Source organism: Zalophus californianus, chromosome 12, assembly GCF_009762305.2.
Source record: "Zalophus californianus isolate mZalCal1 chromosome 12, mZalCal1.pri.v2, whole genome shotgun sequence".
Taxonomy (NCBI): Eukaryota; Metazoa; Chordata; class Mammalia; order Carnivora; family Otariidae; genus Zalophus; species Zalophus californianus.
In genome coordinates this window covers 80464156-80479513 of record NC_045606.1, presented here as the reverse complement: position 1 = coordinate 80479513, position 15358 = coordinate 80464156, and positions in this window count along the sequence as shown.

The following is a 15358-nucleotide window of genomic DNA, read 5'->3' as shown; positions in this document are numbered from 1 at the left end:
TTTGGCTCAGGTCATGATCCCAGGGTCCTGGGATTGAGCCCCACATTGGGCTCCCTGCTCCGCGGGAGGCCTGCTTCTCCCTCTCCCACTCCCCCTGCTTGTGTTCCCTCTCTTGCTGTGTCTCTCTCTGTCAAATAAATAAATAAAATCTTAAAAAAAAAAAAAGTATCATTTGGGGATAGGAAGAAAATGCCTAAGGCCGATTTCAAGACCTTCAGGAAGTACTGTTTTGGCACTCAATACCTACCAATTTCCCCACCAATGTTTCTTGAGAGGGGTGTCTCTCTTGTTGATACTGATTTCCTCAAACTCAAGACTGATTCCTCAAGCCGCACCAAGCCTAGCGATAGTTACAAAGAGAACAGAGACTTATGATAGCCTTGATCTCTAGGTGATGTTTGTTACTTATTTGTGTGACCACTTTTTAAATGTCTTGTCTGCCTTATTGTAAACAAATGATGGGACTAGGTAGTAACTATGTGAGATCATGTAGAGACTAGGTCTATTTTGTTCACTGTTGAATCTCCACTAGCTGGTACATAGATGACATCAATAAATAGAAGTAAACTTGTGAATGAATGGATGTGCTAACAAAGCAGGTTGGGAAAACTAATACCGGTAGGGAAAACAATTAATAGAAAATATACAGTTAAGCAACTTAGAAGTGTCTTTCTCTTGAGAGCAATAGCAGTGATAGCTAATGGATAATTTGATATCGTTCCATAAGTGTATTTCTTGACTAAGTACTACTTTGAAAAACCGTGTTAATGTCCTATATTTTAACATGGTGTGTAGCACACAGAATGGAGTGTTTTTGTTGAATCAATATACCAATGGATGGTGCATTCTAGTCCTTTTAGGGTCGTACGTGGATAAAACTGAGTGACTTCCTTCTTATCACCCTGTTGCAAACCCTTACAACGTATATTCCATTCTTCCTTTCTCTCCTTTGCAGTTCTGATTTTCCACTCTTCTTGATGCCCTCAGGGTTTCTTTTATAGGCACAGGCTGGGGCCCTGCCATTGTTGTTGCCATGGCAACACCTAAACTGCTGATGTGGTACTTGATCTTCCCAACTTATTCCAGGCCCCTGCCCAAGTACTTACTTCTCACCCTGTATTACTGACATTCAAATAGGCCCTATCCTATTTTATTTTATTTCTATTTTGGGGGCTTATCCAATTTTAAGGAGAAATGGTATGAAAAGGGCAATCAACAAACCGGACCAACCCTCCAGTGAATCGGGAAAATAAGACCATGTAACTGAAACATCTAACAAATTTAGGTAACTTTCTCAATATTTAGAAATTGTTCTAAAGTTGTCTATCAACTGTATATTCCCCCCCACACACCTATGACGTGCGTTTTAAAAAGAATGAAGACACTAAGGCTAAATTTCAAACAGGAGGCAGGAAACTCAAGGTTGTTGCAAGGAAAGGATGAATCACTTGGGGAATTAGCAACACGGAGCCTTCCCAGACTGAGCCCAACTCAGCAGCTGCCATCCCTCTAACAATTCCCTTCAGCACTTGAGTATTTCTGAACAGCTGAGGTTGGCTTTTTACTTTTATAACTAAAGCAACAAATGATAGAAATATCTCTTCATTGTTTGATGTTAGTTCTGACTGAATTATGTATCCTCTGGGAAAACAGAAACTATGTCTTCTAAATGTTTCATGAAATACTTCATCACTAACAGTGAAAATTAGAATCAGGCTTTTGCATAAGTGAAAAATTTTAAATATTCTGGGAAACACCCATTCCTTTGGCCAAACCCTCTTTCATAAAATTCAAATGCTACTGACTCATTCCTTATTCCTCTGTTTATCTATATGGGATGGAGAAACAGGGAAAGAATAATCCCCTCTGTGTAGGTCTCCTCACACTCTTCATTGTATTCCTCTAAGAGCTCCCTTTCAAAGCTTAGCTTGGCTATGAAGCTCCTGTCCCTTCCTCTGTTTGCAAACTCTTCAGCTTCACCCTTTAGGTATCTGTCAATAGAAGCTTTCTTGGGGCATCTGGGTGGCTCAGTTGGTTACGTGTCTGACTTTGGCTGAAGTCATGATCTTGGGGTCCTAGGATCTAGCCCTGCATTGGGCTCCATGTTCAGTAGAGTCTCCAACCCTCTCCCCCACTTGTATTCTCTCTCTCTCTCCCCCCCTCCATGTCTCCCCCCCAATAAAATCTTTTTTAACTTTCTTAGTTCAGGCTTCTCTTTAACCTGAAGTTCAGAGAAACTAGGTTCCAACCTTACTGGTGATAGAGAAGTTGATATTGAGTATTGCAGTTCTTTTTTCTCTCACCATTTTGGTCTCTCTTGACTAGCAAGAGCAAAAGAGGACTTTTGACGCTATACTTTGGAACAGCCACTGATATTAGGGACTTAAAAACAAGGTATAGAGCAAAAGCTAAATTCATTCCTGCCCCTCAAATGAAGAAATAAAGGAATGGATGAATATGTTAAACAATTTCCATATGGTATTATGTTGAGAATGATTCTGGCTGAATTTTTAGTCAGTTGGTAATCTATGAACAACTTTAAAAACCTGGCCAGAGAATATTTCAGCTGTAGTGTATGGGACCAAATGCATGCTCAAGTCTTCTGTTAGAACAATCTAACAAACCTGCATTAATTCAGTTCCTTTACTGGAGTTGCCCCATTTGACAACAAAACAGCTTGGACTGTCAGTAGCTCTGTCTCTAATTCTATTCCTCCCACTCTTCCCTTGGTATTTACCAGTCAGGTATACCTTCTCAGCCCTCCCCTACAAATACTTAACATGTTCACCTCTATAGGGTTTATCTCAATGGTCACCATTGGCAACCTTTGTAAGGGGTGACTGCTTCATCCTTCTAAAATCCTATTCTCTTGTCTAACCTACTGACTAGGTCCAATAGCCTTGGAAGAAATGGCATATTTAACTATTTCAGGAAGAAATTCATCTTATAGTAAAAAAGTTAACCCTTGACAAATTAATTCTCAATCCATCCCTATACGTAAAGACAGGTTAGAGCATAGACCTATTAGAGCAGAAGTCTTGCCGAAATTAAAAAAAAAAAAAAAATCCCTGCTTTGGTTTAATCCATTATTAGGGCCCTCAGGTGGGTCTTACCATGAAGAAGGAAAAGGGTAGGGAAAGTGTTGGTATGGAACCTGTATACAATCCTAAGTAGAGCTATTGTCCCTAATTCCTTCACAAGATGGCCAAGAATTCACCCACTTTTCCCTTGAATTTTTATTTCTACCAATTGTAAGGATGATGGTCATCACACTAAGTGATGCTATCGGTGTTTAGATTTCAAGTGACAATCATCCCTGGTAAGAGCTCTGTGGCCAAATCTTTACTACTGCCAACATAAGGCTGACTATAGAAAAATGCACAGAAAGTGAGCAAAATTATCTCAATATGCCTGAATATAAGAACTTTCACTTTGAGGGATTTGAATTGTCTATTTTATTGCTTCATCACCAGATGTAGCAATTAGTTCAGCTGCTTTGAACATAGTTGGCCTAAAATAATGCTTAGCCCTGTTTTTGTATACTGACAACTATAGATTGAATGTGTTTCCATAAAATGTATACATTAAAATCTAATTTCCAGTGTGTTGGTATTGGGAAGTGAGGACATGGGAGGTAATTAGATTGAGTGTGGACCCCACCTAATGGGGTTAACGCCCTTAGAAGAAGAGACACAAGAAGAGGGCTTGCTGCTTCTCTCTCTGCTTCTCCTCATGGGAGCATAAATGGGAAGACAAACACCGAAAACCAGAAGTGGGCTCTCACAAGACATTGAATAGGCCAGCACCTTGATCTTGGACTTCCCAGTCTCCAAATCTGAGAAGCACTTAAGTTACCTAGGCTATGGTATTTGTTAAATTAGCCTGCGCAAGAAGACTAGAATTGGTACCGAGAAGTGGAATGCTGTTGTAACAAATATCTGAAAATGTGGAAGTGGCTTTGTGACTGGGTCATAAATAGAAGCTAGAAGAGTCTTGGAGTGCATGCTAGAAAAAGCCATTAAGGACATTTTAAAGGTGATTCTGGTAAGAGAACAGAAGATAACTACAGGAAAGGCTTCCATCTTATAGAAGACAAATTATCACAGATATTGGAGAAATATAGTAAAGGCCATTCTGATGAGATCTCAGAATCCAGAAACCCATTACTGGACAATGGAGAAAAGGCAATCCTTATTATAAAGTGGCAAAGAACTTGGCTGAATGGTGTTCATGTATTTGTGGCTCATAGAAGGAAGAACTTCTGAGCAGTGAAACTACATATTTAGCTGATGTGGTTTCTAAGCAAAGTTTTGAAACTTGGGCCCTCCTTACTACTTAGTAAAATGCGAGGTGATAAAGATGAAATTAAGTTATGGTTTCTTTTTAACTTAAATACTTGGAAAATTTTCAATCCACTCCTACAAAAAATGAGAAAGCATATTTGGAAGAAAACACTAAGGATGTGCTAGAATGATTTTTTGATAAGGAGATCGGCGCAGGTGCATACCATTGATTTAATCAGCAATCTCAACAGAACCCAGGAACAGAGATGGGACTATACCAGCAGAGATGCAGTCAGCTGCGACTAAAGGAACCAAAAAACAAGGTGGAATGAAGGAAGGCTGTGAATGTGTGCTGTCCTTTAAGAAAAGGGAAGGACACCAAAGGTGAACTCAGATCATTGGGGTTACTGTCTAGACTTCCAACAGAAGCTGTAGGGTCAGGCAACCCACTGGAGCCCCAAGGGCACAACCTCTGTCTCCACATGAGGAGTGTCCATGCACAGAAACAAGGATTGCATAGTACCTTGCTGATCTGTAGGGGTGACACTACCACCTCCGATCTAAAAGACAGAGAATTGAGCCAAAGAAGATTGTTCTCAAGTCTTAAGGTCTCATGGAGTTTGACTCATTAGGTTTTAGACTCGCTCAAGACCAATCACCCCATTCTTCATATTTGTCCCTTTTGGAATAAAGTCTATTCTCCATTTGTCTCATCATTGTATTTTGAGAACACGTAACTTCTTTGGTTTCATAGGTTCACAGATGGAGGAATTTTTTTCTTTTTTTGCGCCTTGTGATGAATCCTACCTCAAGTTTCATCCTTACCTGATTTAGATGATATTTAGATGAGACGCTGGACTTAACTTTGGCAGCATCAACTCCTAAAGTGTTAAGACTTTGGGAGCTATTGGGATGGAATGAATGTATTTTACTTATAAGAAGGACATGAATTTTGTTTGGCCGGGGGAGGAATGCTATGAACTGAATGTGTTCCTTCAATATTCATATGTTGAAGCCTAATCAATGTATATGATAGCTGGAAGTAGGGGGGGGCCTTTTGGAGGTAACTAGGTCATGAAGATGGAGCCCCCATAATGGGATTTTAGTGTCCTCGTAAGAAACACAAGAGGTCTTGTTTTCCCACCCTCACCACCCCCTTTTCTTTCCTCCTCAGCCTGTGAGGAAACAGCAAGTGGGCCATCTACAAGCCGGAAAGTAAGCTTTCACCAGACCCTAGATCTACCAGCACCTTCTAAATTTCCCAGTCTGCAGGAGTATAAGGAAGTAAATATTTATTGTCTAAGCCACTTAGTCTATGTTATATTTGTTAAAGCAATCCAAACTGAGACACAGACCAAGCACCTTATCCTGGGCATAATGAAACATGAGAAGTGCAAATGTGAGAGGCTGGGATTAAGAAGTGCAAACCTATCACAGAGGTAGCACTCCACAGGCAGAGGTGGGGAGTAGCGACCTTCATGCCTGCAAGGCAGTAACCTGAATCACAAACGGGGATTCTATATATAAATATGTTTATATGAGGGGCGCCTGGGTGACTCCGTTAAGCGTCTGCCTTCGGCTCCAGTCATGATGATCTGGGGTCCTGGGACAGAGCCCTGCATCGGGCTCCCTGCTCAGAAGGGAGTCTTCTTCTCCCTCTCCCTCTGCTGCTCCCCCTACTTCTGTGTTCTGTCAAAATCTTTTAGAATACATATATTTATATGAAAAGACAAATTGAGTCAAAAACGTATATGCCATCATCCACATTTCAAACCTAAAACTGATGTTGATAGTGTAGGAGGACAGTGGACGTTTACCTGTGGCTTCAAAAAGCTGAGCTAAATTCTCCAACATAAGAAACAATAATTCCTCATACATCACAGGCCTAAAAAAATAATCAGTTTTTCTTTATAGTTCCAATTCACAATGTGTGAGAAGACATCAGTACATTTCTTCAGGCATCCTCATTATCTTACACTGTAATCCAAAAATCAATCCATGAAAAATAAGCAGGACTAGTCTTGTAATCACACAATTCAGCCTTGTATTTTCCTTCCTTAAAGTTCACAGGATGAAATGTTTCTAGTTCCCTCTATGTTTCCCACAATTAATTGTTAAGAGTTTTGTGAATGTGACTTATAAGGTTAGTTAACTAAAGGCTCACGGGAAAGTAAAAAAAATCTAATATCTTTAGCTCTTTGAGAGTAGAAGTCAACCCCATGTTAAAGAATGTGGAAAGGTCAAAGGTGATCTTCATCTGTGGTGCTTTCTTTCCTCTTCTCCTCCTCGCTCTGCTCCCTGCCTTGAGCATCACATTTAGACTTTGGGAAAGGGGATCCCCTACCCTAGGCCCTGTGCTTGAGAACAGTGTTCCTCACCATTTGTGACCAAGGATTAAAACCCATTTTTAATCCCTTGTGGATAAATATCTTTATAAAATGGCAATTTCAAGGTGCAATAAAATTTTCTATGTGCTTATTCTCAATTTCTATACCTACCTCTTGATACCTAGCTGCCAAAAGTTTATGCACTGGAATTAAGGCCCAGAACAGATTTTGAATAGCACTGCTTAGTAGGATCTTCCATATCCCAAATAAAAAAAAAAAAAATGAGATGTTAAAAAAAAAAATCACTCTGTCATCAGGTCTGGTACTCCGTACCAACACCATACAACTCACAACTATAAATGTCTACTCTCATGATGAACACCCTTTAAGCCCAAAGAAACCAATGCATCTCCTCACCAATCGACTCCAGTCCCAAGAAGGAGGGAGGTGAGTGCACCTAAATACCGCAAAGTTCTGTGCCTTATGCTGTTGCCAATATTGAAGACAGTCCTTTGGAGTATGGGGAGGATGTGAACAGGGGGATTCTTTGCATAAGATCAAATTAACTTGCAAATGTTTTTTTCTGCTAGTATAATTGTAATACATTCATGTATAATAAAGCATTTTTTTGGTAATGCCAAACATCTAGTTTCCTTGCTCTTCTTGTTCTGATGCTTAATTTCCAGAGATGTCTTACTGTTGCATAGAGAAGGTGAGGAACATCTAATAAAATTAAACAATATTCCTCCTAAATTTACATATTCACATATATAAATATTAATAATGTATGAGGGATAAAGCATTAAGGCTGTTCTATACTTTGGCAATTAGATAAGTTACTTTATTTTCAGTATTAAATATCCATTTTTAAAAGACAGAAGGTCCTCTTTATAAATCTACATGTAAAGAATTTTTACTTTAGAACTTGAGTTCTAGAAAAGATATAAAGCTAATACAGAGCTCTTGTTTACCCCCACACCAGGTTTCCCTGATAAACATCTTATGTTAGTATGGTGTGTTTGTTATAATTAGTAAACTGCTACAATATAGGCCTTAGGTTAAAAGTAAGCAATTCTGAATATTATTCTTTTGGTTCTAGAATCCCATCCAGGATGTTACACAATACATTTAGTAGTCCTGTCTCCTTCGGCATCTCTGTGTTCTGACAGTCTAAGACTTTTTTTTTTTTTTTGGACCTTCAGTTTTGAGGATTACTGGTCAAATGTTTTAAAAAATGTTATTTGTTTTGGTTTCTGATCCCTCCCCCACTATGATCATACTGGTGTTCTGGATTTGGGGGGGGGGAACACCACAGATAAAATGTTCCTATCCCGTCATATTGAGGGTACGTGACTTATTGTTAACCCTATCATCTGGCTTGAGGTATGCCAGCTTTGTCCACTTAAACTTACCTTCTCCCTCCTTTTCCATATTGTACTCTTTGCAAGGAAGTATATGCAGTTCATACTAAAGAAGTCAGGAGTTTAGAATATATCACCACTTTGAAGATGGAATGCCACATATATATTATTTGGAACTTTTCTGCATAGGAGATTTGTTCTATTTGTTCATAATGCTAGATGGTTGAAAAGACTCATTAATCTTATACTTTGAAGTATAATCCTGTCTGCCCAAATGGTTCCAGCTCTAACCATTAGAGGCTCTTTCAGTTGGCTTCTGTGTCTTTGAAATATGCTCATCATGTATCTTCTATATTTTGTTTCCTTAGCACTTTCTCACTCTCTGGCACTACAAAAATGCTCCAAGCTCATTTCGTACGCTGTGGACTTTTCCAAGGAACCCTGGTTTTTAAAACTTGAATAATATTAGAAACTAAGAACTCTATGCTGAATGTGTTCATTGTTACAGGGATATAGTTGCTTATAGGTTCCCTTAAATGAGCAAGTAGATAAGCATATGTGCTAACACATATATACATATGTCTACAAATACTTCTATATGTAACTATCTTATTAGACCACAAATGAGCTCATATGATGTCTCCAACTCTGATCTATTGCCACTTGCATCATTGTAGACTCTTCTTCCTTGCTTATGTGTAACCTCCTTCTCCAAGACTGAGAAATCTGGCCCTGCCATCTACTGAACATTGTTCAGTTCCATTATACATGTATAGCAGTATCAATTGCTTATCTGTACCCTGATGGGAAACAACTTTAACTAAAGTGTGGTACTTATACACAATTGCTTTTGTCCCTATTATATACTTCATTGCCAACATTACTTTTACCCTCTTCAATGAAGTCTTTTCATGAACTTGTAACAGTTTGACTATTACATTCTGCATTCTGTCCTGGGATTCCGTGACCTCCTAAATGATTTATAAGTTTTCATATCTTAAGACTCATTCTTTGTGCAGTAAAGTACTATGGATTGTGACCTATGCATTGTTATATGAATCATTACACTCTCATACAGAATAGCTTCACCACCCTACACAGCCTTCTTTATTTCAACTATTAAATCCTCTCCCACCTTCCCAGGACAAACTCTCATAAACCACTGATCTTTTCACCATAACTTGAGTTTTGCCTTTCATAGAATTCCATATAATTGGAATGATAAAGTATTTAGCCTTTACAAATGGATTTCTTTCACATGGTAATATTCACTTAAGATTCATCCCTGTATTTTCATAGGTTGATTGCTCATTTATTTACTGAATAAGATTCTGTTGTGTGGATGTACCAGTGTGTTCATTCATTCATCTATTGGTAACCATCTTAGTTCCAGTTTTTGGTGGTGGTAATAAAGCTGCCGTAGGATTTCTTGTAGATACTAGCAGTGATACAGTACTTGACTAAAACAGGAGCATGGCTCCAAAGGACACAGAAAAAGAACATCTGGAAGGCTAAGGAACAGTGGATTATTCAAAAGCTTCCAAGTTCTGGAGCTATAGATGTTCAAGTTGTCAAATTTAGAGGGTATATTTTAACACTTCAGGCTTTCAGCAAAATCCTAGAAGGATTCTATTTTGGGAATAAAGACCATACCCCAGAAAAGAGCTTTTCCCCAGAACCAGATGTAAAACCAAAATAAATGAACCCTAGCAAAGCACAAAATCTCCACTTGATCAAGCAAAACACCAATAACTTACCTGCCTGTTGGACAACGCTGAATCTTCAGAATAAAATGAAAATTCAGAATCTGTGTAAGAGTCTTGTTAGGTCCAGAGTATAACAGATTACCATACGTAAGCAGGAAAATCCATTATCAAGAGGGATAAAAAGTGAGAAGACAATTGCAGATGTTGGAATTAGTGGAGAAGGGCTATAAAAAGTTTTTGTAGTTAAAGATGCAGTAGATCATAGAAAACCCCAAAGAATAAAATAGGAACTGAGAAATACACCATATTTTAAATACTTCTCCTGATCAAGCTCATCAAGTGATCAGGTACAAAAGTCTGTAGGGATTATATAAAGTCACAGAAAAATGAAATCAAATGCACACCCTCAACTGAAATGTTATGTTAAAATTAACAACCTTAAAGTGAATCATGATTTTTTAAAAAATGAATCCTCAGAATAAAGATTGAAATAAATTTATTCTCAATGGTTCTTGGCCTAATATTAAGCAAGTGAGTAATTAGGAACCCAGAAGAAGAGATACAAAGAGGGGAGAAAAAAATATTTGAAAAATAATAAAAATCTTTAAATATTAAATCGATCCATTGATAATAAATTCCAGGCAGGGTTGTATGTGTTTCCCCCCCCCCCATTTGTTTGAGGGGAAGACTAGTTCAGGACTAGTTTCTCTCTTCTACAGATCTGAGAGTCCAGATACACTCTTTATCCATGTGGGTTACTATTTGTTACCAGCTTTCCCCAGACTAACAATATAGGAGTGGAATCTTTTATTTGAAAAAATTCTGTCATTCATCAAGTCAAGTAAAATACATATGTGATGCTAAGCACTCATATTTATAGTTAATCCTCAAGGAATCTTAGATGGATCACTTTCTTGACAGAGTTGACCATTGAACAATGTGGGTGTTGGGGTACCCTACTCCCCCATGCAGTTGAAAAATCCATGTATACCTTTGACTCCTAAAGAACTTTATTGTTGTTGACTGGAAGCCCTGCTATTAACAGTTGATGAACACCTGTTTTGTATATTATATGTATTATATACTATATTTTTAACATTTTCTCTATTGTAAGAAAATAAGGAAGAAAATACATCTGCTGTATCAAATTTGCATAAAAGTCAACCTGTACAGTTCAACTTGTGTAGTTACAGAGAAGAAAACAGGTACAAAGCCACACATGTAATTAATGGCAGTCTGGAGTATGAATCCAGACCTGAGTCAGGTCTATAAAATACTGGGAATTATCAACTATTAGCATCCTCTAATTTAGGCATCTTCATCTATTAGACTGTCTAAATTTTAGGTTAAATAACATCTTACTATAGGACTAAACTAGAAAACCACAGGGAAAAGTTTGTGATCACCTTAGAACCCTGTACACCCACCTCAGGTAAATCAGTGTTCATAAAAATACTCTTTTAACCAGTCACTCCCCGATGGCCATTTATAGAACATTCAGAATATTTGGCTAAAAGACACTTATTACAAAGTTATTCTATAACAGTAATTGACTCCAAATTACATTCCTTCTAAATCTTATAAAGACACCTGCGTAGAGAGTAATGTCCGATTTTAAGCATAATTGAACTATATTCAATGGGGACTGAAACTTAAAATAAATTTGTTCTTCTAGTTGTGAGTTGTAAATGTCAAATATGAACTACAGTATTACAACAAATATCATAAAAACTTTCTATGATATAGTGGTTTATTAAGTCAATCCTAAAATTCCATTATTTTGAAAGCTACTTTTGCCTATAAGGCTTAGATTTATTGTTTGGCTCAGTGGTTGTTAAACTTCAGTACAATGGAAGGGAAACTTTTAAAACTGAATTGTAGAAAGCGGATTCTGACATTTACAGCATAATTTGTATAGCCAAGAGTAATGGGGGGTGGTGGAAAAAGATTTCTCCATTTCTGGGCATTCACTTATCATGGAAATTCATAGTAAGGTCTTAGCCAATCTTCACAAAGTGGGCAATGCAAACAATGCATTTATGATTTGGTACATCATATGGTCTCCCCAAATTTGCTACCAGAGAATTTTTAACACAAGACTAGATCAATTCTGTTCAAACATAAAACTTGTCCTATAGGACTCTAGAATTTATGGTAAAATATTAATCTAAAAGTGAACTACAAATGCTTGAAAATCATAGAGATTATAAAATGAAGCAACTTCAGTTTTCTTAGTAGCTGGTGGTGGTCCTCAAAAATATCCATGTTTTAAACCCTGGGATCCATAAATATGTTAGCTGACAGGACAAAGGGGGAAGGAAAGTGGTAGGTGGAATTAGGGCTGATGATCAATTTATCTTGAGATTATTCCAGAATATTTTATTGGGTCCAATGTAAACACCATTTCCTCAAAAGTGGACGAGTAAGGCAGAAGAGTCAAATATTTGAAGATGGTAGCAAGGGCCATAAATCAAGGAATGCAGGGAGACTCTACAAGTTGAGACAGGCAGGGAACAGATTATCTGTAGAGGCTTCAAAAGATCACAGTTCTTTGACATCTCGATTTTTAGTCTAGCAAGATTCATTTTGGATTTCTGACCTCCAAAACTTTAAGATAACAAATTTGAGTTGTTTTAAACCACTAACTTTGTGGCAATTGGTTAAAGCAGCAATTAAAACCTAACATAGTGGGTTGCTAACTAAACAAAACTCAAACTTTCAAGAACTAAATTTTTCCAAATCAACTAAATTGAAGTAAGAATATTTTACAGAACAGAACACTTTGTAACATTGGTTTATCTGAGATTGCAAGCACTAATAAGTTTAAGTAGTAAGCATGTATGATATTTTCTGAAGAAAATATTACTGCAAACACTTCTGGTATCTGGAAAGAGGTAAGGATCATGCCAATAATTTCCATTTCATTCCAGTTATACATAAACCACACAGAACTATTAATCACTAAACATGCAAAAACTTAGAATCAATAGGTGCTTTTATATTTTGTACATATTAGGTAAGAAATATATTGCAATTAACTGAGCTGAAGATCTCCATCTGTAACACTTTTAAATTTGTGCTCATCAACTAATGTACCATCTGATGACTTGTCAAAACCCTATGAAAATAGTGCTAAACTCAGTTTTTATTTTAGAACAGTTTTATTTAGAAAATCTCAATTTTATTCCTATTTTTAGCCAAATGAAAATTTTTCTTTAATCGTTGAAACATCTTTGGTGTATATATGATATTCCATAAAATGCCCTTAAAATATTTAACATTTGTAAATTTAAACTAGGCTTTTGTCTTTAAAGGGATAAATATTTAGACATAAAAGGTAGCCAGGAGGGTGCTATACCATGTGCCATGTAATACACATGTGCCCGAGACCCTACATCTTTCCCCTCTTACTCACATTGAACCAGCGCATTGGCACTTCTGTTGCATTTTCAAAATGTAATGTTTTAGAAGATTAATTTATTAAAGATCTTAGGGATTGATTCAGGAAGGAAAGGGCATTACAACACACAGCACTTAGCCATTCCCCAAATTTTCATTTTTGTTTTACATTCTTGCTTTTCAACCATCTCTTAACTCCTTTGCTTCACAGCTTTCTCTCTACTTTTAAAATCCAATTCCATATACACATCCTCTTACTCAGAAAAGATACCCGAGTTCCGATTCTCCTTAGAAAACAGTTTATTTGTAAGTAAGCTATATACTTTCACCTTATTATTTATTTATTTATTTATTTTTGTTTTCCTGTCACAGCAGGGGATTTTGAAATTGGTTCATTTTAAAGGCTATTTCATTGGGAAAATTATTTTCCTTTCCTATCCACAGAGAATCCATTAAATGCAAATCAAGGAGATGAATGTAAAATGAGATGAAATATGTAAAAACTTTGGGCTCCCACCTAGTGAACATAAACTGCTGGCATTAGCAAAAGTGGTGTGTAATTAGGCTAGGGTATTTTGTTAGTATTGTTGAGAAATAAATTTCAAGGGCATGAATACTTGCATTCACACCTTGACATTTCATGAGTAGTTGGTTGGGGGATATGGTACACATATTAGCCCACATATAGGGCGTACTTTTTTTTTTTTAAGACTTTGAGAGAGAACGAACGAGAACACAAACAGGGAGGGGGCAGAGAGACAAACAGACTCCCCACTGAGTGGGGAGCCCCACGTGAGGCTTGATCTCATGACCCTGAGTGAAGTCAGACACTTAACTGACAGAGTCACCCAGATGCCCTGGTAGGTCATACAGTCTTACATATATTTACAAACCCTAGTAAACCCTAGTAGGGTAGGTTATTCTCTGAAGCAGCACCCAGAGGCCGGTGACAAACGGAGAGGCAATCTTCACTGTGACAGCAGTGAGAACAGAGTTCAGTGCTTCTGCATTTGCTTCAAGGGACCATCAGCCAAAGAGTATGGACTGTAGGAGGGATCAGCATTAGTTGTGACAGTGGCCTCTGGATGATGACCTGCAGGATATCATCAAGGTTTAAGAAGAAATTAATGGGACAATAAGTGACAACAGAGCAGAGGAACCACAGAACTGGCAGAGTAAATGGTTTACGGGAACATAGCCCTTTGTGTATTTACCGAAAGTCCTAATGAGAACTGAGGTTCTGCCCTTGGTGAATGGGCGACTATTGTCTTGAAGAATAACCTATTGAAATGACTTTACCCCTGTGTAAAGCTGAGCTAATGTTTCACAATTTTTGCTGCTTCTGCTTGATTACTTAAATCTGTATTGCATACTTATTCCTTCTATCCATATCCAGAAACCCAACTACCATCTTTATATCCATGCCCAAAAACATTCATACACTCAGAAAACCTATCTTTACTTTTTATTAAACTAAAATAACAGCACTTTACAATTCGGTCTGAGGTTATAGTAGTGTGACTGTAATATAATTGTGTTGGGTTTAAAGTCCTATAAGGACATTAATCTTATTCCTTTAGAGTCCTGGCATATAATTAGCAGACTTTTTCTGAGTTAGCTTGATACAATATCCTTCTGTTTAATATCAACCATAGTCTTGTCTGTACGTGTCTATGACATGAAGTACTTGCTACTCTAACTTAAGCTCCGCCATCAGGGCTGTAAGTTACAAATTCATGTTGATTTGTGCGGCTTTCATTTTGAAAAATAATGCTTAGTTTAAGTCAATGGAACACTAACAGTTGCAATAAAAATTTGCATTAATTGAATGCTGTGATGGTGTAAAATGCCATCTTTAAGCTGGTTAAGGGATCCTCATTTGCTATTATTTGTATTAATTACTTGATCCTGCAAAACTAAATTTCTTCTACAACTGTAGCTATGTGATGGATGTAGCTCTCATTATGCAAAGTTGAGTTTTCAGGTTATAGGACTGACTTTGGGAGGAAGTAACAAATAAATGATGATTTCCATAATTTTCTATTCTGTTTTTGGACTGCTTCCTTTCCTAAAAGTAAGAGCTCCTACGAGCAAGATTCATTCTCCTTTCTCCAACAGAGGTAGCAAATAAAAGCGTAGCAGGCAATTGTATCCAAAGATAGGATGCATAGTCTTACCGGGACTGAAACTAAGTAGTAGGAAATCAAAGGCTCTCTTCTCATTTCTTAGGAGCTACATGTTCTCTCTAATCTCAGCATGTGGGCTCCTTGCTCTTTTGTCTT